At 38.1% G+C, this 25,141-nt stretch overlaps 1 long non-coding RNA gene across 1 annotated transcript; it reads left to right on the forward strand.

Moving 5' to 3' along the window:
• The first annotated feature begins 8,446 nt into the window (after positions 1-8,446).
• LOC135324357 (uncharacterized) lies at positions 8,447-24,388 on the forward strand. Its single transcript, XR_010385711.1, has 4 exons — positions 8,447-10,395; positions 16,607-16,713; positions 19,794-19,953; positions 22,627-24,388. It is a non-coding gene; the product is annotated as an uncharacterized LOC135324357 (long non-coding RNA).
• The last annotated feature ends 753 nt before the right edge of the window (positions 24,389-25,141 follow it).

A 25,141-nucleotide genomic window follows, 5' to 3' on the forward strand; every position in this document is an offset into this window, starting at 1 on the left:
AAGATTTTTATAGTTACATATTTAAAAGCTCCTCAGTGTATAATATTTCAACTTCAAGATTACACTTTTATAAAAATTTTCTGCTTACCTATTCCTCTGAATAATAAATATGCATAAATATGATTTTAGTAATATGAATCTATAGGAAGAGCACAGAACTATGTACACTGTTGACAGAGGCAGTGAATATTTTTACTTGTAGTAATTTATTTGCAGTGACATTTATATGCTTGCCTTTTCCCTAATTGATATTTGCCCAACTCCACTGACAATATATTTTATGTACTGAAAATGCAAGTACTGGGAGACATTAAAGACACAACCCATTATTGGTGACTTAAGGGAAAAATGTGTGGGTGCTACTTTTCCAATAGCATTCAAAACCACATTTCCAAGTGCTCTGCTGTTACGATTAGGTACAGACTTCCAAAAGGGGTAGAGACCATTTCTTAATGTAATACTGTGTTTAGCATTCACTGCACTGTGCTTGAGTGAAAAGTATGGCCACTCACTGTGACATGAGGCTTTTTCCAGTCTGTAATTTTCATTTTTTATTTATTTATCCAAATACCTTGCATTCTTTTGTGCAATAAATTTAACTTCATGTCTCATAAATTTGGTTCTAGGCTGCAAAACCACGTAAGTACATTGTTGCGTGGGTTCATGGTAAAGCTCTGTCCCCAGCACGTGCCCAGTTTTCTGCCTCTGTCCCCCTCCGGTCATCCTCAGTAAAGTTGTGTTTCCATTTGACACACCACCCCATGGTCGGGATCACCATGCTGCTCCCAGTAATAGCGTAACACCCATTAAGGAGCTGAGGACCCTGTTTTGCAGAGGTCCATGGCAAGGCTCCCTTTTGTTCAGTGAGCATCTTGCCCTTGTTGACCAGTTTAGGTTTCCCTCTGCCCTCCCTGTTGTTAGTGGAAAGGTGTCCTGACTTGCAATCAGTTCCCAACTCTAGGCCATGAGGAGGAGCACAATGTAAAATTATAAAGTTGTTTTTCAGGAGAAACAACTGAGAAGGCAGGGTTTTTTGTAGGCAAACTCACAAGTTTAATGGCCTGTGATCTATTCTTTTTAATTTATTTTTAATTTCCCTTCATGGTATCCTTTTGATACTCGCTAGCCACAGTCCTAGTGTGTATTGGGCAATTTCCAGAAACTTACTTCTAGCAGGTAATGTAGCATTTCATTCTTTCTTTGTTGAACGCTTACTAGAGAGAGAACTCTAATTGTGTGCCCTGACTTACAATATTAATATGTTAAATAATCTCAGAAGAAACTTACTCTTTGTCTCATGACACCCAGTTCTCTCTAGTGTGCAGCAAAGGTCTGTGTTATCTTAACGTTCTCTATTTACTCTTTGGCACTGGCAATAATAAATAGATATCTCTCCAATTTGACCAAAATTCTGATGAATGGAAAACAATTCAGAATAATGACTAACATCGTATTTATACCTGCATTTGAAACAAAGGCTTAAAGGGAATACTTCTTGCTCATACATGTTTTTGAAATGTTACTTCTCTGAAGTGCTCCCGAAGGGTAGGAGCTTTGTCTTGAATGTTCTAGCTGATCTACAGGTTTTGAAGGATTTTGGATTATATAAAGCCCCCTTACTGTCCCCGTTAATAAACATAGTAAGAATGGCATATTTTAAGAGCAAGGCTTGGTTAATGGCCATCCTGAAGGTGAGGCTATGCAGCCCCGTGTCCCTGAGGGCCAGGTGCCCGTGCATGTGGTGGACTGGACCTCAAGATCGGGGTGCACCACTTGATCTGTTGTGCCAAGAGGGTCGTCCTGTGAGGCCACTCCAAGTGAGGAGGAGTAACCAAAGAAAGCCTGAGAGAAATCTTCTCTTGAATAACCAGGCTGATAGTGGTGTGTGGGGAACAGATTCTGAAAGAAAGGCTTTCTCTGTAACTAACAGAAAATGAAGGAGAGAAGGTTAATTTAGCAGTTGTTTATACAAAATGCACCGGACACAAGGTGCTCAGCCGCAAGATTTAATCAGGTTTTTGGCGCAGCCCAACAAGGGGCTGAGCGCTGTCAGCACACATCATTGCCACTTGGAAAGGCCTTCAGCACTTTGCGAGTTCAGTCCTGTTTGGAATATTTACCCCAGTGAAAGTACTTGTATCCAATAATAAGATGAAAAACAGGTTTTTACACCTGCTGTTAAAATACTTGTTTGGTCATTACAGTTCCACAGAAAGATCTTCCTGGGTAGACCTATTATCCTTTAATGGATGTATTTTACCTAATATATGGTGTCTTTTGCAATTTGGAATGTATTAAATGAAAACCTTTTTAATTTACAATTTAATTCATATTCAGTGGCTTTTAACCACAAATTTTATTGAATAATTTCTAAATAATGTAGTGTTGTCACTTACAAACTTTAAATTAAAACATAGTTTTCTCCCCCTGGTTTTCTGGCAAGAAAGACTACATAGATATGAATGAACGGGTTTGTAACTAGAAAATATTTGCTGTTCCTGAAACCATGCCAGACTTCAGATTTTGTGAAGAGTTTTGTGAACACAAAGCCATATTTGTGTAAGACAGTCTGGAAAAATACAACAAAAATCTTTGTGACTTTTATCAAGTATTTAAAAAATGTGGTTTTTTGAATGTGTCATTTTCCTAACTATTGTAATGTTTTCTATACAAGATTACTGGCAAAAAAAATTGTGTAAATGACATACTAGGAGCATGTACATAAAGTAGATTTTAATATTCTAAGTTAATCAATCCTACTGGAAAACTTCATCAAAGGATTACAAATAGCCTAAAAATCTAATACATTGCTGATATTTAAATCATCACATTGATAGAAAATCTAGGTCACTTAAAATTTCAAACAATTTAGTGAGACAATGTACCTACAGCGTGATTATGGTCTGTGGCCCAGTTTTGCAGTTCAGGTCTCTTGACGTACGTGCTCAAAAAGAAAGTAGTTACCGGCTGAGAAAGGAAGACCTACAAAGTAGATAGCTGATGGTCACCAAAAGAGGAATAATAAAGAGGAACCCACAGATCTTCCATTTCTGCAGTAAAGCGGTTGTTGTGTTGACTTATTTGAGAACACTACAGATTTGAGAAGGAAAACTGAGAAGGAAATATCCTGCTAGGATTCATTTTTATTTTGAAGGAGGGGAAGGCAAGAGGAACAATTTTGTGTGATATATAATGAGTGTGGCTCATGACATGGCAACAGCATCATGTGGAAACTCTTTACCTGTGGCTGCCTCTTTGGCTGCCTTAGAAGCAGAGTATGTTCTATGCTCATTGCTGTTTGTAGTTGTTGACCATAGAAGACACGAGCAGGTAGAGTCAGAATTACCATCATCTTAGACCCCTCTGCATAGGGTCATCTCAACGTTTGTACCAACTGCAAGCTTTGTATTTAGATAGGGATGATGAGATTTGGCATTAGCTATTTCTTCCTCTGCGGCTGCAAGAGTGCAGCAAGAGTGCAGCAGGTGAGCAATATTCTCGTACCGCTCTTCAGCTTTCCCTCAGTATCTTCTAGGCTTTTCTGCAGGTCGCTATTCTCCCCACATAAGGCTTCGGTATATCCTGATTCAGGAATACCACTGTGTCTTTCAGGGAAGCCTGTGCCTTGATTTTTCTTGGGTTTTGCTGCTCTGTTATAGTGGACATGTGGACTCTGAGGACCACAAAAAGAAAGAGGTGATTGAAGAAGTGCTTGTGGCTGCTAAAAGTAACCTCCCACATCTATACCTGTTTACCTCTCACCATGACAAATTTTCTTCTTTCTAGACAAGGCTGCTGCTCCTGTCCTACATTAATATACACATATATGTATACACAGAGGATCGCCATGTTGCCGCAGTCAACCCCCTCCCTCTTCAGCTCCCTAAATTAATTGGGTAAGTTTTCATTCTGAGGGCGTTCTGCTCCAAGCCTCAAAGTATAAACTTCATGTGAGACTTTAATACAATGTCAAATAGATTACAATCTAGTCATTTTCTGAGCTGTGCAATTAAAAGGGATTTAACAGCGCTGTGGCCTACATTTGGTGTCCTTACTCGTTAGTCAGGCTCCAATCATGCTGTGTATTCACTGGAGGTTGTGGGGAGGGAGGAGCAGGCAGAGCAAGTCCTCAGATCTCTGAGACTGGTTGCCCTTAGGACATGCTATACTATAATGTGATGAAGAAGAAATATAAAATAATGTCAAGCAAAGGAAAATGCAACAGCTCCCTGGCTGTTTAAATGAAGAGATTAGACAAGGCAAAATAGCCTGTAGGAGTATGTGTGTCTTTGATCTTTCTCAGACCCTGGGCTGCTTGTACGTTTCTCTTGTTAAACTGTAAATAACCCAAATCAATGGACTTCTTAATATCAAATCAGTTCCAGGATACAGTAATAAATGCTAAACAATTCCCAACACGTATACTGTTATGTTGACTGCAGGGAAAACCATAGATACGTTATTTTCCTCATGAACTCGTAGATGCCAGCTGCTCAGCACATATAGAACTGCTTTTAGAAGCATATAGAATTGCAGATAGGCTCTTTTTTTTGCCTTAAAATGAATCAAAATGGTTTCTGCTATATGGCATTAGCTCAGCCCATTGAAGAAACAAGAAAAAGCACTATGTAACTCATTAGATATTGTTCCTAAGCAGTTCAGCTGAGAAGGAAAATGAAGCAAGACCTGGGGTATAATGAGATGAAGAGGGAGGGAGAAAGGCAAAATAGGTACTAAACCCCTTAAATCACAGAAGAATGCACCTGGCCTTGCAAATGCCACTCCAACATTTACATAACCATTAAGAGCAGATTTATTGTGCTTCTAGTTTTCCAATAGGAAGTTTGACATGGTTAGGTTAAAATAGAGCCTCCTGTACCTGTTCACTAACTTCCATCAAACTGTGGGAAGCGTGTTTCCCTCTGCCCGCTCACAGGAGTCAGGCACTTTCACAGAGAGCTAAGCATAATGTTTTACATTGCAGAAGCATGGACGTATACTTCAAATAGATGATATGCTGTTGATTTACTTAGTTTCAAGAGGACAGTGAGATACAATATATAGTAAAAGATAACTGTGAATGTGCAGTATATAGTACTGTATAGATGCATGCAATATTTATAAGTGAAGTTTTCTTTTCAAATGCGGCATAGTTGAGGAAGGAATCTAAATGCGGCTTCATTATACATGAGGGGTACAAAATATGACAATTTCCTTTTCCTCCTTCTGGCATTGAGCAACTCTTTGCCTGCAAAGGTGAGCTCCTGCCATGATTCTGTGCACTCCTGATTCTGCTCGCTTATGCGATACTCAGCTCCTCTTCTGTTCAGGTTTAAGTCCTTCAGAGTATTTCTTCCAGGACACAAACTGATTAACACAGTACAATGATAAAGCCAGTAATTCACAAATTAAGTTTTACCAGCTTGTTAGAAGCCCAGATTAGTAGGTATATGTTGTATATTACATTAACACCAATTAATGAGTAGTAATCCTAAAGATCATTATTAAACCTGAAGACTCTTTTTCTATTAATACTATTATAACTTAAATAAAAACAAAGTAATTCAGAGCCAATGCTTGACTTGCTTCTACACAGCTACTGTATTACTGTGATTGACTTCTATTTTTTGTTGTGCCCTTCACAAAAATAGAAAACATTGGCTAATGCAGAGTGACAGCAATTAGAAGTACTGCTTTCATCAGATGACTAAGATTTGTAGTTATGTCTTTTAGGGCCCCAATCCAACAAATCACTGAAGAGCACGGTTAAAGTTAAGCTGATGCTTAAGAGCTTTTCTGGATCAGGGCCTAAGATAGGAATACTCACATATCGTGATTCAGAAATATAAGTTAATTTTCTTAAGAGCTGTTAGGGAAATTTTTTCCTCTAGTATGAAAAAGAGTTGTGGTAGGTTGTTTGGCATGAAATAGTCCCTTTATCCTAAATGGCAGCTATCGGCTACTGTGGGAGACAGGATATTATACCTGGTTGGGTAGACAGTTTGACATCATGATGCAAATCCTAACCTGTTCATAAAATAAAATTGAATGTGCCCCTGTGCAGTGTGGCACTCAACTGTTTATTGAATAACTCAACTGAGAGTCATTTCAAACAAGCATCTTAACTTTCTGAGACTTTGGCGATACATAATCTTAACGAGGGTGAGTTAAATGTGTATATGAAAGGAAGAAAAACCTCAGAGGTTTTCTAATCAAGTGTTTGTCAAGCTGTTTTATGTAAATTGTTGATAGCCTGAAGAAATCCAGTCGGTTTCACTGGTAGTATAGGATTATGCCTTACTGTTTAACATTTCCATTTTCACACAAATATTAACAGAAGTTTCAGGGGAAAATTGTGGTTTTATTAAAGTACAAAAGCAAAGTCTCTCTGACTTTAATTGGGCACAATTTCACCTTGAGAATTTGTATCCTCAGTGCCCTTCTCATAATTTAAAAATAGAACAAAATGAGTAACTCAAAGCGAACTACAATGTGACAGTAAAATTCAGTGCGGCACCAATATATCAGACAACTTAAAAACACTTATTTCTCTCTCCCTCTGACAATCTCCACATTCTTCAAATTCTTCTCATTTTCTAAAGCCTGAAGAGAAAAGAAGAATTTAGCAGCATGAGATGGAAATCATCAGAAATGCAGGCTGAAAGGGGAGGAATTTCAGGGCTATGCAGCCACTACAGAGAAAGTTCTGATCTTCTGCTGTGTACAGCCCAGTTTTAAACATTTAATTTGGTCCTAAATAGCTCTAAGTCTGCTGCCCTAAATATTTGGTCCAATACTAAATCACTCGAATTTGCCCCACTTGCCACAGACAATTCCATGTAAATATCACTCTGATGAGATTTTCTCTGAAATGTACTGTATAATTTTCCCTTTATCACCTTCTTCATATTCATCATATTTGAATACTTCACCCTGGAGAAGTCTTAAAACCCTCATTAGGAGGTTTCATTCCTTCCTTTGTTTGGTATTTCTCTAAGCCATACATATAGAGATGTTTTAATAGCTCCTGATAAATCAGCGGCAGTAGTGTCTGAATTATTGTAGACTTTTTTTCCCCAAATTCCCACCAATCAGTAAACCTCTTTCTGTTACTGTGTTATACAGAGCTGAACACAATACTGCAGGATACATTGTCATTTCTTAATGGGAAGCTACTGCAAATGCTGCCAGAAATTGGCCTTAGACTGTCTGTTCAAAATAAAATGAAAAATTTTTAGGTCTAAAAAACCCTTCTTTTTTGTTATTAAACCAAAGTGAAATACTTACTAGAATATGCTATTCTTGGCTAACATTCAGGGTAATTTTTGCATAAATAAACCAAGAAGGAACACTATTTTTGTGCCATTTAAGTTGACATATAGCTAGAAAGAGTTATTGCTTGTTAGTACGCTGTGCCTCAAAAGTCAATTTGCCTTTTACAGGCAAATGGAAGGTAAATCACTTCATGCCACTTTGCTGAGAGCAAGGAATGTTTAAAATAATACTGTCAATACAGCACGATACTTTCCCTTCCATCAATTCTGATATCATGTTGGATATTATGTTATTGTGTTGTAGTTCCCCCCCAGATGATTGACATATGAATCATTTTTACTTTGACCCAGGAAAAATTGGAAAATGATAGGCTTGTTTAACAGATTTATCTTCAGAGTAGCAGAAAGTGTAAAACAATCTAAAAATATTCATTAGTGATGCTTCTCTATATTCAGTGCAACTCAGAAAAGCCGTGACAGTAGTGTACTATGAATTATGCTTAAATGTAACATTAATGAGGCACGCATATTTGCTATGAAACCTGACAGTAATGTAGGTGCCTAATGTCTATGAAACCATACTTTAATACATCAGACGTATTTGACATGGCAGTTACCACTGAAAAATAAATATTTACCAACAGTTGATAGCATAATGCCTTCTCCTGATAGTTGTAAATAATGGTGGTAAGACCCCAATGTTGTTACAGGGCTTAGGAAGCAGATCCTGTGCAGGGCGCTGAATGTCTTGTGATGTTTGGGTGCTCTCTTTACATCAGAGTATTACTGCTGGTGGCTGGCAGCCGTGCTGTTTCTAGCATGTTCCCATAGTAACACTACCTGCCCGAAAAATGGTAAGGTTCTGCTCTTCTGGGTGTTCCCTTTCAGATGTTTTTCTTTTGGGGGAGCATGAATAGTATCAACAGATCAAGTGGAATTAGACAACAGGGGACAGGTGGGAACTGGTATCCAGCTGTTTCTGACCCCTGCCTTTTGCACCCAGCTGCCTCAACTTCAGGCTATTTTCTGTATAAAGAGCCAAACTTGAACAACTCTTGATAAGTAACTAAATATATTTTCCAGGTACGCTGAAAAGAACATTTCCTGGATTCAGTGCAACCTGCTTCTAATTACACAGCATACAAGGGTTTAAAGGATCAAATCACCACAGATTTGCTTTTCCAAGTTACCTTCTTAAATCGGCTTTACAATAGATTTACATAGCCTGCAGATGTGCAGCAACAGAATAAAACTAAACCCTTCTGATTTCCAAATCACCATCATTTAAAGAGCTATAATTCATATTTAATGAAGAAGAAACAGCAGAAAAAGCATCCACAAGCATTTAACAAGCGACTCCAAGAACATGAAGTTTTTACCCTCTGCTAAAAGCCCTTCACCTTATTCCTTCATTTTATAGGCTGATGGAACATGTTTGGAAGAATTTGGATGTTTTAGAGCATTATTAAATTATAAAAGAGCTAATATTAGAAATAAATGATAGCTTAGATTAAAATGGGATGGTTGGAGATTTTCCTGAAATGTACAAAGAATGTTCATTTCAATGAAAGTAATTTATTGCAAACAGACTGAGGAACAATAACAAGGCTATATGTCACTAACCTTGATTATAAAGAATAGATCTTAGCAGACAACCCCTATTTTTATGTAATTACTAAATTAGAGGATGAAAGGAAAGCAGTGGATACAGACAAATTTCAGTAATGCATTGATCAAGGGTGACGAAACCTTACTCTCACAACTGATTTGGAACGGTTGACTCTGAACATCATAATGTGCTTTGCAGGCTGACTAAAAGACCATAAATGAAAGTTAATGAGAACTGGCAAAGTATTGTGGGTCTGATGGAGAATGACAGGATCTGAATTAGTTGAAGTCTAATTTTAAAATCCTCAATCGTAATCTGGACAAGAGTTCTGTCAATTGTAGGTGGTAATAAATAGGGAGGAGCTGAAAATTCCTGCAAAGGCAGAGCGATAATATAAAGGAGATTTACAAGAATAAAATATGTGCTCAGAAGAATCAGAGGGAAAAAAAAGGTAAGTTAATATATCTAGGGACCAGAACAGTCAATTGGAGAATGAGCCTGCTTAGCTGGGTATGCCTTGCAAGAGAAATCTAGACCATTGTAATGGTGGTAGAATGGCATTATTGTGCTAGATGTAGATGGATATTATTCCTGAGCCTGCTGTGCTGAATAACCATGAAAGGAAGCACATGGTGTTGCAGAGATTCTTCTTATTAGAGAGACATGAGGACCAGGTACAGGTCGCTCGGTAGCACCGAAGGTCAGTCTCTGACACTGCCCAGTAGCAGAAAGGAAAAGCATACAAGAACATAAAGCAAGTATCCCGAAGCTTAGCAACCATCAAGGCTAGGGAATTCCTGAGGTGAAATCATGCAGCTCCTAGACTACAATGTTGATTTGTATTTGTGGACCTATTCTACCATTTTAGAACCACTTCTTGGCTTTCACAATATCAAAAGGCTACAAGTAATTCAACATGTATGATGTGAAAAAATATTACTTTTATTTAATTTAGTCTTTCTGCTTGATAATCTCACTGATCACCTCCTAATTCTTGTATTATGACAACTGGTGAATAGTGTTCCTTTTTCAATTTCTCTCTATTGATCGTGATTTTATATACTTCTGCCATACCACTTCTCTGTTTTCTGAGCTGAAAAGTCCTTGTTTGTTTAATCTTTCATTTTCTGTAGGCCGTTTCCTATTGGTAATCATCCTTGTCACCTTATGTATAGCTTTTCTATTACTATTATTTGCTATCCGAGTTGGAGGGACTGGTAGTGTGCACAGAATTCAAGATGTGGATGCATAATTTTGTTTTCTTTATTGCTTTCTTGATAGTTACTAATATTCTATCTACGTTTTGACCAGAGAGTGGACATTTTTGGAATATTCCTCACAATGACTCAAAGAGCACTTTCCTGAGGAGTAAGAGCAAGTTTGAACCCTTCCCTGGCTGCGGTGACTGAAAGCTGCTGTTCCCAATGACTGGAAGTATATGTGAAGTGAAGGCATGGTCCCTACTGGACATGAACTACAGCTATTGGACATGAAAACAACCATTAAAATGGGGTATGTTTTTGCCCTTTATTACTTCTTTCATAAGAAAGGTTAGAAGCTGGATAATCTTGGAGACAGAAATATCTTTTTGTCACTTGAGCATTATTTCCGGTAAACAGATTTTTCAGGTATTTGGGGATGGGAAGGATGAAGAGGAGGTTTCTAATGCAAATAGTACTGCTGCTGGCCATGTATCGTATGTTATGCAGATAAGCTCTCAAGTGCCAAATTCATTGGCAGTCTAGAAAAGTGTCTATGTAGTTCAATATAGTGTCTGTGATTTGCAACTGTTTTCCAGGGTTTCACTGTACACAATCTGGAAATAGTGTGAAATTAAAATGCCTTGAGATGATATGAACACAAGGAAAAACATGATTCAGAACTTCCCCTTTCATGATGTTTATTTACTTCTAGAGCTCTAGCTATTGAAGGGTTTGACGTTCATATTAAGGGATAAAACAGACAATTTTACTGAAGTCTAACCCAGTTTCTTAACACTTGTGATTAAATGGTAGCTGTGTGGTCAATTATTATGAAGTAATAGATTATTATAGTGTCATATTAGATTTAATATAGGAGCTACCTGTTTTATATTAAATCTGAATGCTGCTTCTAACTTTTCCTTAAGTGTAATTATTAAAGGACTCTTTGTATTTGTTAACAATTCTAAGAAGGATAGATTTATTAAAATGTACAGTCCTCAGGTCTATGCAAAAAAAGCGTGCCTGCTTAGGATTGCTAAGCAGTGTTTTGTATATACATAAGCCAGTGGCTGCTTTGGCATGTAATAGATAGCCATACTGGTGCAGTAATCTTATTTGCAAATACAGTTTGGATAATTGCACAAGTTTGTACCTGTATATGTGTGTCTTTTAGTCTTCAGGGTGGTGTCCTTCAGTGTCAATAGTGCTCTGTGGCACAGCATGTGCTTTTGTGGGACAGGAAACACTTTTTGTTTATGAAAAATTCCGTAAGAAATTGTAGAACAGACACTATTATTTGTAGTAGCTTGAACGATGTCCCTTTAATAAAAGTTAATATATTAGAGTCCAAGATCATCTAAAATGCAATATTTTTATTTAATATGACACAAAACAGTAGCAATTTCTAAATATTAAGTGTGGATGGTTCATATTTTTAACTCAACATTTTGCACCACTGTTTTTTAAGAGGTAGACTTGAGGTTCGTGGAGAAAAAACTGCCCACCAGCGTAGAGCTAAATACGTATTCACAGTTGCAAAACTGTGCATTTCTCACGGCTATTGCAAATCCCATTGGTATATACAGAGATGATTGCTTAAATATATAACTAGCCATTATCATAGGAAATCACTCACTCTGGACATGAGATTATTTTGGGAATAGGGTATTATATGCAGGTTCCTACTTTTATTCAGACCTGAGGTTTTCTTTTCTATTTGTTGTTCTTCATGTGATTATTGCTGCGAGCAATAATAAGAAAATCAAATTTCTAGCAAACTGCCTAATTCAGGAACTGCTGGACTCATTATTTCCAATCAAATCTGCAGGCTCTAGAATTCAATATGTCATCTAAGGTTATTCAAATAAAACACAGTCAGCATCAAGCATGATGGGAGTTTTATGACTTTTGTGCACATTAAATGGCTTTTGCAGCAATTCTTGTCAATGACCTCTGGCAGAACTATTGGTAAGAGGTTGATTACTCGCTGTAGAATTTCTGCTCTTATGCCTACTAAAAGGCAAAACAGACCTGCTGAGAATAAGTTGTTCCTTTTCTTTGCTGTTTCTTGCAAGGACTGGAAATCTACATATACATGGTATTGAAGGATGCTGTTTCATAACTGAAGGGGAGCTGGAGTCATATTCAATTACTTGTCTATTTCCCCCTTCATTTTCCTGATAAACGACTCCGTAAATGTACTGCAATGTATGTCAAATTCTGATGATGTTTAAATTTTATTATTGCAAGACTTTTACAATACTGTCATAAAGGTACAAGTCTCTTTCCTATTGCTTTTTTACGGGCACTTTTACTACCTACCAACTTTTGACAAAAGTCTATCTGCTCTGTAAGCATTTAAACAAAAACATACTACTTTTTGTAGTATTTTCTCTGTCAAGCTCATAAATAATAGTAAGTCCTAGTTCTGCAAAGTGCATTTCTTATTTTTTAGGTAAACATATACTAATTAGAGTAATGTCTTGCTGAAAACAATGTTCCCATCTGCAGGAACATATAGTGTACTCTTGTCTTTCAAGAAAAATGCTGATCTTGCCATGATTCAAATCCTTTGATATGAGGCAAGAGAAATAGCGTAAACCCCTCTGTGAAGATATTTTCCTGAATTACAGCATTTTGAATTTGCCCTCCAACAGCGGAGCAGATATTGGGATTTTTCAGTTTGTTCCCCCCCGCCCCGACAATGAGGAATAAATCAAGAAGAAATGACAGCAAGTTGCACAATGCTTCCTTAACTTTTGAAATGAAAGAGCTACTTTACATGAAATTTGCTAAAAGAAATTTTATATATATACATATACATATATATAGCCTGTAGATTCCTGGGATGAAAATAGTTGACATTTGACAGTCGTCATAATTTATACAACATCCCAGTCCAGCCCCTTTTGTGTCTTTGGTGATACTACAGCTCTAGGCAGCTCTCTTGTGTGAGATACATGCAGCAAGGGTGTCTCGGCTAGGGCAGAGCTAGCCACATGGTCCTCAAGGGACATTATTGCCCATGCGTGTGCCATTCTCCAGCTAGACCAGTTGTGAAGCTGTGATTCTGACAATTTCCTGTCACTTTTTCGGGTGACTTTCAAGTAGCTTGTTATGTACTTAGGTCTGTGTACCCCCTCAACCTTGTGCATTTATGTACTTGCTCTTGATGTTCAAGGATTTAGAGCTCTTTGTGCTTGTGTGTGAAGGAATATTTGTTTTCGAGGTATTAAAAGATGAGAGGGGACCATTTATGACAGGATTGCAACTTTGTCTGCTGTTTAGTTGACATAAAAGCTAAGACCTTGCAAGACACAAGGGTGAAATGTCTGAATCATTGGGAACAAGCTCTCATAACTCATGAAAAACAGTCAGATACTAATTTTAGGGAGTCTGTCACATGCTGTACCAGAGAAATGTGATGAATCATAACAGTGAATAATACCTTGTACTGATACAGCACCTTTCATCTGAGGTTCTCAAAGTACCTTACAAACATTTAATTATTTAAATCTCACAACATCCTAGGGAGGCAGATAAGCATTAATTTACCTTGTGACAGATAGTTAGTTCACTATGGAAGAGGATTTGTAAGACGATGTTACAGCTCTGTAAATCTACTTATGACAGTTCGAATATGTTCAGTGAGGCAGGTCTTGACTTTCACTCTGCGGGGTGGAGAAGCCCCTGTCGGTACACAAAATGAATGAAGACCTCTTGGAGCAGGATTTTGGAACTATGTCAACTGATGGAGAGTCCCGCTCTATAGGAGACCGTGGAGGCAAATAAAGGATCCAACCTTCCCTTTCCTCAGGGAATTTGAACTGTGTGCTTGAGAATGGTATCTTTTCCCAATATCAATAAGCAGTAATATTTCTGAAATCCACTAACAGATACACAGCTAAAGTTCAGCTGGGTTTTGGGCTAGTTTTGTGAATTGTCATTTGGGTCCATCTGGGCTTAAAGGATATTTCCAGTCTTCAGTTGTTCATTAGCTAAAAACCTGCTCTCAAAAATGACCATTTTATATGTTGTTAAATAGAGGCAGTGGCATATATTTCACTCAAGGGTAAACGCGATTTATCGGCAATCCCCTCTTCCTTTTTCCTTGTGCTGCTTCACTCTGCAATTCTCCTTTGCGAGCATCTCTTGGTGGAAAGAAATTTAATGAGTTTTTGCAATTCCTGGCCCTGGCTCTTGGCAGGCTGATCTTAGACCGGATTTCTGTGTAAAAAACACCTTGTTCTGGGCTACTCAACAATCTTCGCAGCTGCACTTTTGCCTCCGGAACATGCCCAGTTACTCTCCTAGAATTTTCTTCTATGACCTTTGCAGTCTCAGCTAATCTGTCAGATGCAGCTCAGCAGTAACCTCTGGCTTAAAGGCATAATGTGTCCTGGAATTACCAGCTATTTTCCATCAGGCAAAATGAAACGTTACTTAAACACAAGAATGTTTCCCAACACTCTGTCTTACGCTGTAGTACAAATAAATGCAAATCAAATTTGAATTATTCATGAACAGTGTTTTTAGCTTTTTCTAAAACTTCTGTGTGGGTATTTTCGTAACCAAACTATTCCAGTCTGTTCTGATAGGAGAAAGAAATTTGTGCGCTAAATGGAAGGCACCATGTCGTAGCTATAAAAATACACATTTTATTACCTAGTTTGTCTACCTAACAGCAGATGGATGATGAGACAATATCCCTGTTCCACTCCCTCTGTAATCTGCTATGGAAACCATTGGAATACATTAAGTGTTTTGACTTGAGAGTTTTTTGTTTATTTGAAATTAGACTGACCAAAAGCATGAATAATATATTTTAGGAGCAGCCTTGGGCTAGTTGGTGAGGGAATTGATAGATGGAGAGTGGCTTGATTCCAGGTGTCTCCCACATTTATCTCCTTCCAGTGTAGTCAGGAATGATGGAAACAAACATGATGCAGCTTTGCTTGATGGATAAATAAGTGCTGTGCAGATTAATCACATTAACTTGTATGCCGTTATGGAGTCAGTGCCTTCAGACTGTCTGACAGCACTTGAGTTATCCTGGGTGAACTCAGGGGGTCTTCATTTAAGACCATAAGCTCAACAAATTTAGCTAATTTTAATAATATTAGACTAGCTCTGAGCCAACAATGTTGAAATTTAGTCTCCAATATCTGTTCCTGTGTCACTAATATGCAGAAAATGGGGAATGAAAAGAAAAAGATTTGTGAAAAATTCAGGGGTTTCAAAATTTGTGTTCCTGCATGGAATTAAAATGAAAGTTTCCACACTGAATTTTAAAGAGGAGTTCAGTCAAGACAGATACAATTCAGAATATCCAGGGTTATCCAAAAAGCTTCGATCTTCCATTTTCAAGTCTCTCTCCTGCTGGATTTGAAATCCCTAATTACTATTCAAGGGTTTCTTTCTGAGACCTTTCTGTTGAAACTTCAAAGAAGCAGACATATTTTAATGAAACCTTTCTTGTCTTAGACAGAAAAAACAAAACTTTGATAAATTTTTTGATGACAGAAAAGTACAAATATTTTTCCATAAGTAAATAAGTTTACTAAATTAATGTTATATACTAATTTCCCTTTACCTCTCCAAGATCTAACAGGAGACCAGATATCTATTTCTTTTTTAAAATTTAGCCCTTGTAAAAAGACTTGTGGAACACAAAAGACACTTGAGAAGATGAAACTGGCTAGAGCTGTGATGGGAAACTCTTCTTTTAACAGCTGTGACTTTCCTGATCAGATCCAAAGGATGAGAGAGATTCTGCTGATGGCCTGAACTTGAAAGAGTCTGTCATTTCTCTGCTTTTCCAGGGCGCTCTGCTCTAATTATATTGTACTATATTGTATTATATTATATTAATTATATTCTACCATATTAAAGGCCTGAGGAAATCCAGTTACTACCATAAGCTGCAGTGTCATGTGCTATATCGGCCTATCCACGGAGATGAACATCAAATACCCTGAAAATATATTAGGACAAAATTAGAGAAGAGTTAACAAAAAAAAGAGTACATAAATATCTATTTTTTAAAATGTTTTCATATGTTATTTCACTTCTAAGGCTCTTATACTAACTTAGATATGGAGTAGGAAATACATTCATAATTTCATAAATATATTGCAGGTAATACACTGGAAGCCAGCCTGAAAAGCTGAGAAAGCTGTTGATTAGGTCTGTGAGCTTACGCTGTTTTGGTCAGTAGGTAAATGGTACTGGGACATGTAATACGAATTGAAGAATGTGGGAAGACTTGCAGGGGGAGTAACTGAAAGGTTGACATGTTGGTGCCCTCTTCCAGACTGATTTCAGAAGTTTAGGCATTAAACTGCTGGGCCATGTTTTCTTCACTAAGCCCCAAGCCAGAGTGAAAACATTTTGGGTTAAGTTGTAAGGTTACGTGGTTTGCAGCTCTTTCAGGTGTTGGGATGATTTTATGAGTTTGGTATTATTGGATGACTTATTCAGCTTGGAAAATAAATACCCTGCAGTCTTTGTTTGTTTTACAGATGGAGTGAGAAATATATGGCCTGGGGAGCTGGATCACATCCCCGACTTCATTTAACGCAGCCCTTAGCCATGAAGTCTTCCTGCGTAAGTACTGGATAACAACAAGGTGGGTTTTAATGTGTGTCTTGCCAAATGTGACTGAAAGACGTGTTCAGCTGCCAGAGAAGGGGAGGTTCCACATCGGTGCCTCAAAGCCTGAAACTCTAGAAAAATGCACGTTAAGTGTGGAAAAGTAGACAAGGAAGGATGATTCAAATTGTATTACACAATGGAGGGCTTAGATGCATTGAGTAATTGAGGCTTAGGCTCAAAACCTACTGAAGTCACCCACAAAAACAAATTTGTTATAATCTCAATCGTAGAATCCCTTTGGGCTCATTATGCTGTAACCATAAATTTGAGAATTTTTATTGCAAGGAGGAGGAAGAATTTTCCCACTAAGATTAGTACTGAAGTACATTGCCAGAGCAATGTGAAGTAGCCCTTGTGTGTTAACTTCCCCTAAACTTTTTCTTTGCACGGAAGCCTTAGACTGTCTGATGTATACCTTCAAAATACAATTTTAATGGTTTATGTATGTAATAAGGATCTACAGCACAAGATTGAACTTCATCCAGAATGTGCAATTCCTGACTAGGACAGAAGGGAATTTTAGTGGCTCAGTTTTAGCAGAATTTATTGATTTTATTTTGTTTTATTGGAAAATGCCAGCTTACAAGTCAAACTTTTCATGAGGAAAAGAACAACTTTGGCTGATCTACTTTGGGCAAAATTTCCTAAGATCTAGGTGGAGATACACCTCATAGAAATTCCTTTATATATTTAAAGAAAATGAAACTGAAGTTGTTTGGTAAGATTAATTCCATTAGGACTCTTATGAAAGACGGACAAAACAGGCTGAATCCCTTGTCCAAGCAGAAACAGCAAGAGTTTGACCTGGGCCTTGCACATCTGGGAAGTGACACAACCTGCTGATAAAAACTAGTGTTTCCTGTCTAAGAAGGATTTTATTATTAATAGCATTGAATTGCTCCCCAGAAGAGATTTTGACCCCCAGAGAAAATGCCCCCCAAAAGACAGTACTTCACTTTAACAGTCCACTTTTGATGTGAGATGGCTTTGGTAAAATCTCTTATCAGGTCGCAGAAAAGGGAAACTTTCAAAGCATCAGCCTTTTTTGCTGACTGGGAATATTATCTACATATGTATAGATATATATATTTTAACCTTTTCTTGAGAATGTCTTTTTCTTAAAATGAGTCTGAAGTTCTCTTGTGCTAAAAATAATTATAATCATTTTGGTTTGTAGCTGCTACAGTTTTGACTCATTGTTTGAAAAACTATATAAATTTTAGAGGAAAAAGAAAGAAAGATATATATACACATGCATTTACCATTGCCGTTTATGCAGAATATTATTATTGCCTCAGTAGTTAGAACTGATCATCACACCTGACTATTCAGACAGTATTAAATAATTTCAAGGAAAACATTTATTATGTGATTGACTTTCTGGGCAATTAAGATTTAAATGAACTGTGATCCTGCAGAAAAACGATGCATTTATTTCCCCTGTCATTTAGAAACACACACACACTCTGCACTGGATTAGCTAGTGTTTTTCTCTCTTCAAAATACCACTCCTTTGCTCTTCTGAGCCAACAGCAATTACTTACTGCTCTGGCTGATGGCATGTTGTGTATAGAGAAGAGTCTCCAATGTCATAAAATTAAGATTGTGAGAAATTAAAACACAAACAGGCGGCTTGAACGGAATTGCACTGATATGACACCCCACGGAACGGAGTACGAACCGTGTGGTGATGCTCGCTGACTTTGCTCTCCCCGTAAGGCACTGGCAGGGTGGGTAGCACATGCCACCCTCTCACGAGAGGACCCAAATTAACGTCCAACCTTGCAGTTGTGCCTGAGCAGATGGACACCGGCTCCTTCATATCCCCTTGGTGAGGCCAGGAGGGCTTTGCAAGAGTATGGCTGTGAGTCCACGTGAAGCCTGCTACTGAGCTGGGGCTTCGATTTGTTTTTGGGTAGGAAGCTACCGGGTAGCACCTGGTGACCGCTTCATCCCTGTGGTGTATTTGCTGTTTTTCGTTCAGTTTTTTGAAAGACAGTGACAGCTGTTCTGCACTTTTGTGATAACTGTCTCAAATTGGACTTTCTTGGCTGGTGCTTTCTTACATTATTTCAGCCATTATCGTCTCCTTGTAATTATTTTAAATAGGTTTTTATTCTCTACCTCCTAGATCTCTGCCTGTGAAACAGGAGGTGGTGTCAGATACATACTAACTTAGCTAAAGCTGTCAAAGCATTACCCATTTGGGGCAGTTTCTATTACACTACATTGTTTTCAACAAGCTATTAAATTATCTGTTACTGTCTTTTTGTTGGAAATTGCAAAGAAATGAATATAGTTCTCAGTGACTTTTAATAAAAATTGAAGAATGATGATAATGGTTTTTAAGTACTTGTACTATAGCTCAGCACACCACTTATGTAATTGCACTGTACGTGTTTTGTTCATGTTTTGATTAAGAGGTGACTAGGCAATGCTCATACTGTAGAACTCAGTGCAGTAAATTGGATTGGTCTTGGAAAATGGCATCAGGTTGCTTTTTATTGAGCTTTGGCTATGCAGTATTTTCCTTTACCGTTTTTAAAAGAGTGTCCACAGGGATTCTCGTATTGTGGGAAATAGGAATGTGAACAATATGATGCAGGGATGACGAATGTTTCCCATCAGACTGGGTTCCCCTGGACTTGCGTGCAACTCTCCTGAAATCACGTGTTGTTTCAAATTCAAACACACAGTAGGATCCTTGGAAATTCATTCATTTTTGAATGATTTAGCTCCTGGCTATGAGTAAACAGGCAGTAAGATATGAGTAAGTTTTGAAATAATGGGCAATTCATAGAATTGCATATTTTTGACACAAAACCTAGTGGCTATGATTTCAGTTCCCTGTAAGTCTCTGAATATGACCTGGCCTGACCTTTAAAATAAATGTTGGGGCCATGTATCCATGAGAAGTACCAATTAAAACATTTCCTTATGTCTCTGTGGCGTAAAACTTCTGTGACTCGTGGTAAAATTCAAATCAGTTAGTATACTTTGTCGATGACTAATACATATAATGTTTCAGGGGTTGTGTATATCTCTCCTTTCTAGTCTGCCTTGCTGCAACCCGAGAAGAGTGAGAAGCCTCTGGTCTCTGGCGGGAGCCTCGGAGACCTTGGCCTGGGCCAGCCTGGCCTCCACCCTGCCTGGTGTCCCATCCCAAACACGGGCCCGCAGGCGGCACCTGCAACAGCCTGCAATAACAGCACAGGTATCTAGTATTATTACTTTTTCAGCCCCAGGGATTAGCAGCTCAGAGACTTCCTGTGCCAGACACAACTTTTGTGAGCTGATTTAAGAGGTTAGGAAGAAACTCTTCCAGTAATTACCCCCACTAGATTTCTTAGACTTTCCTCTGAAACATATGGTAACCATCATAGTCCGAGCCAGGATATGGGTCAAGATGAACCAGTGGTCTGACTCAGACTGACAATTTTGTAGCGTGGCTCTGTCTTTCTTCAGCCATGTCCTCGTTTCTTCTGTCTGGTACCAGATCTCTTCTGATGTGACACATTAAACATTAATAATATATTTTAATGTATTTGTACATTTGGTAGTTTGCAAGTTCTGCTCTTTATCAAACAAAGTTGTTATGCTAAAATATAATATATATCTAAAAGAACTAAGCATCCAAAATTAAGGGAACTTGTGATGGATGGAGGGAATAAATAAGCTAATGTAAGTAAGCAAGGGAAGGAAGTAAAGGACATTTCTATGTGTTCAGTTGAATCAGCATGTTATCTTTTTAACTATACAACAAATACCTGATATTTAGCTAGCAGAATTAGTAGTAGTTATTACAGGAGTGATTTGGACATACTTTGCACTGCTGTTGTGCTTCTATTCACATCCATAAACTTGCCTTTAGTTTACACCAGAGTATAATTAGGATGTATTTCTCTAAAGGGCAAGCGGGTTTTTTACTGTATAAACAAATTGCTTTCTGAGCTCTATGCTGTTTTTATCCTTTCCTATATATACCTCTGATGAGTTTGCAGATTGGCTGAATCTATAACTTTCAAGTTATTATTATTCAATAAGTGAGATTTCTACTAAATCTTTTCACTGAATTAGTGAGGATAATTAATTGATGAACCACTTTGTTTCCAGCAAAGAATTGCTAAGCATATACACTAAGTGCAGAGGGAATCAAATATGAAGACACTAATTTCATATGGAAGTGCATCACTTTGTGATATACTGAACCTGGTACAGTCCCTGGCATTTAATTAATATTACGGATATCATAACGGCTAGCATCGCACTAAGATTATAAAGATATATTGATGCAATACAAACTTAATAGAATGAAAGCTGAAATGAAGGCAGTGCAATTTGTTCATTGTATTCATATTGAACTGTAAAATAAAATATATTTCATACCTTGTTTTTATTTTGAAAAAGAAACTTTTGCCTCTGGTTTCTTCCAAACTTCTTGGAAATACTGAAAGATATAATTTCATTGCGTAGAACATTGTGCAGGGATCTGTCAGGTGATATGTCTACTCGAGGCTGTATTGATCTGACTGCTGTGGGCAATTCTCCTGTGGGTATAGATAATGCTGTTTTTTACTCCCTTGTGTCCTTTGTCCTTAAGTGTCAGGTGGTTTTCAGAGTATCCCTGGAAGAAGGTCCTCCTTTATTTTTACATTGTCTTACAATGAGTAGTTTGTATTTCAGACTTATTGTCCACAGCACATTTGAGCTGGTCAGGTAATGAAAATATCGAAAGAGGACAAGCCCAAAGACACGTGCAAATTGCCTCTCATCTTGCCTACATTTGTGTTTTCACAGTAATCTGAGTTTGTGTGTGCCTTTGCCTTCTTTTCTTTCCTGGAGGCTGTGTTATGCTAGTGATGCATGTAAAACACATATTTGGAGGTTTGCAGGATCCGTTACTTAGAGAATGAAGATGTCAGGGGAAGGGACCTGTCATGAGGCAGAAATTCACAGATGCCTCTTTCCGACCGAAGGGAGATTTTTATGCGAAGGGCCAACAGGTTCAAATTAAATAGATTTATCTGCATTCTTTCCTTTCTGTGGAAAGCCACATCTCTGGAGATGTGAGCTCTGCGGATGACACCATGTACTTCCCATGCTTCCTCCCTGCAGCGTGGGAGGCCAAATTCCTGTTACGTGCTACTGCAGGGAACCATCCTGCACCAATTTATTCCTCACACAGATTTTCCCCTTAGTGAGTCGGCATCAAAGACCCCGGTCATTCTGAATGCAAAACACGCTGTATTTCAGCGCCTAGGAAACGGGGCTACTATCGGACAACACGGTCACTTTGCAGGATCAGGATCTAAACATGTATAGTTGGTTAGAGGGTTTTTTAGGATCTTATTTAACTTCACCTTTAAACTAAACACAAAGGTTTAAATAAATATCAGTGCCGTCAGTTTACAGCCTTCCCCCAGCATGGCTTTAAACATTTATTATTCTGCCCCTTTTAAAATAAGCTGGCAGCTTTTTATGACTATATTAAGGAAACCTTCAGGGCAGCAGACAAGACAGGATATTATTCTGAGATTAAGGGAGGAAAATGAGAAAAAGGGATGCTAACAAAAGGCAAACTGGAGAGGAAGAGGATCATACTCACTTTCCACTGCTGGAGGAAACCACGGCCCCTATTGTGTGTGTTCTGAAAGTGATTATCTCCAGTCACTGGTTCTTTCAGGGTCTAATCCGCTGATTCACTTGCTTTTTCTCATCAGGTTGGGAAAGGAGACATCAAAAAGCATTAATATCCATTATAGCTAAGAAACCACACCAAAGGGGCCATTAGCTAATCTACGTTAAAATATTTGTTGGATAAATTTTGTTTCCCAAAGACATTCTTGAGGTGATTATTTACTCCTTCGTAATACTTTCATTTTTTCAGGGGGCTTGACAGCTATTGTGGAAATGAAATGTTGCTGGCACTGCGACTCCATGTGCTATCACTTTGATTCAATGCATCCAAGGATTATGATTTTTGAAACCACGGATGTCTGAAGTTTGGCTAATAACAGACAGGCTTGTCAGCTACCCTGTGTCAAGGATAACTACATCTCCCTGGGAAGCAGAGACTGAAGAGCCAGAGTTACGTCCTCACACTATGAGATCTCTAATTAACTGCAGCACCCAAAGCAGACCAGCCTGAAATCAATATATTAAGCTCCTATCAATGGGAAAAATCCTCAAATCCATTAGCAATTTAGAAACAGAAACAATGTAGGAGTATTGGAAAACTATATTTTATCATCTTTCAGAGGCTGTTCAATATTTTTGCAGGGTTTTGAATGGAATAAGATTTGTTTCTCTGCAGTTTTATAGAACTCAGCTGTTGGGCCTCTCCTACCACACAGTTATATTGAATTACTTAAGGAATTGTGCTGTGCTATAGATAACAATGCCTGATGTGCATAACATATGGTAAAGAATCCAATACAATATTATGATGCCATATTAGATTTTTGTCAGCTTTTCATTAGTGTTCAGTAGACTGTCCAAGGTCTCACACCAGGGCCCAGGGCTCTGCTGTGCTAATGTGAGTTCATTCCTGCCCACTGCCTTGCACTAATGCCCAGGTGTGCCTCATTCAGTAACAAGCCTCCACCTCCCCAATGCCCTTATATCATGGAGAAGCTCTTTAGCAATCCCAGGCTCCTGTTTGCCATGAGGGCAGGTATATGTGGGCCTGGCAATGCAAGAGACTGTCAGGAATTTAAGCTACCACCTGCAAGTCTGACTTTTTGGTTAAAGGGCCCCAAATATCTACTCAAATGCTGATATGGAGTGAAAAAAGTCACAAGTATGAAAGCTGCTAGTGCTCTGGATCATTCTATCTTGAACCTCGGTCTGTGGCTGAGAACACAACACCTGAACTTCTGGTTATATGTCGTTCTTATCTTCAGACCTGCGTAACAGTTGCTGAACTGCAGCTCTCAGGTACTGTTAATTGTAAAAAATATGGGTTCTTCCTTCAAGGGAAGTGAAAGTGTTTGGTACATCTAAATGCAGAATGATTGGAGAAGGTAGCCATGGAAAAGGCTCTGTCCTCTCTGCTGTTATATTAATTATTTGATTATTTGAGAATGCAGTTAAGATACTTCCAGTGAATACAAGTGTAGGCTCTTGGGTACCTTCTGTGCTAGGCTTGAATGACACTATCTTTCTTGCTGCCCGGCTACAATCAACTCTAGATAAAAAGGATGTATTTAACAGATGGACAGAGGCAATCCAGGCAGGCATAAGAAATACTTTGAATTTCTTTACTCTCTTGCCATTCTCCCAGTGCCTGACTTAGGGCTTCTAGTTCATTTGAATTCATCAGTGCTATGATTGCTATGTAACTGAAGATTGCCTGCATATGAGTACAGGTCTTCTCAAGATAACTTAAGGATATGAGGCGTTTCTTACTTGTTGCTTTTTGTATGTCTGGGATTGAAGACTCACACCTGAAAAAAAGCTGTAGTTGTGTCCTGAAAGCAGTTGTCTGTTTGCTTAGCCACATAAGTTGCTACTAGGAACCTGTGACTCTGCTCTGTGCGTCAGATTTCTATTTACCTTGTATTTGAGATAGATTTTATAGTAGTTTTGAAAGTTGTCCGTAGGATCGGTCCTAGCTCAATAATAGATTGCTTGTCTCTCCCGGGCATTGGCCTCCCAGCGGCAACATGCTCTGAGATCAGCAGTGTCACTGAGCAGCCTGGGAGGCTTGCGAATGCTGAAGACAAAACCTTTCACAGGATCTGGTCCTGAAAGGTCTTACTCCTGCGTTTGGTGGTTTGGTTTTACTTCTCTGAAAAGTAAGAGTGACCTGACCATTTTTACAACTAAATGCATAATTTACTTCTTTCATTTTAGCTTTCCTTAGGCAAGGTTTTTCATTCCCTTCCCACCTATATATGGGGAAACACAAATGGGTCATATACCATGTACACTCCCATATATTTACAGACAAAACATAAACATACCTATATATCAATCAACCTATATACTAAGATGGCTGAAAATGGAGTGTTATACTGGTCAAATACCAGTTTGACATACTTGGGAAATTATAAGATAAAGTAATGGTGACAGATTATATGAGTAGATGGTAACATAGTAGCACGTGCATATATCAAATGTGTAATATTCAGATTTTATTTGGACTTTGGGCTACTTCTACACTTATGAAAAACTGAAAACATGTAAAATTTGTATGCATAATTGGATAATATTTTAATATGAATGTCATAATGGTTATTTCTACTAGTGAAAATGTGATCATATGGAAGTCCATTTCTAGGAGAAACTGTATTTCTTATTAATAGGTTATATAAAACTCCTAGGACACTACACTGATTGCTCTTTAGTCAGTTAAAAAAAAAGTTAGGTCGGGGAAAAAAACAAAAATTTCAATTACATTT

This window comes from Dromaius novaehollandiae, chromosome W (assembly GCF_036370855.1).
Source record: "Dromaius novaehollandiae isolate bDroNov1 chromosome W, bDroNov1.hap1, whole genome shotgun sequence".
In the NCBI taxonomy this organism is placed as follows: Eukaryota; Metazoa; Chordata; class Aves; order Casuariiformes; family Dromaiidae; genus Dromaius; species Dromaius novaehollandiae.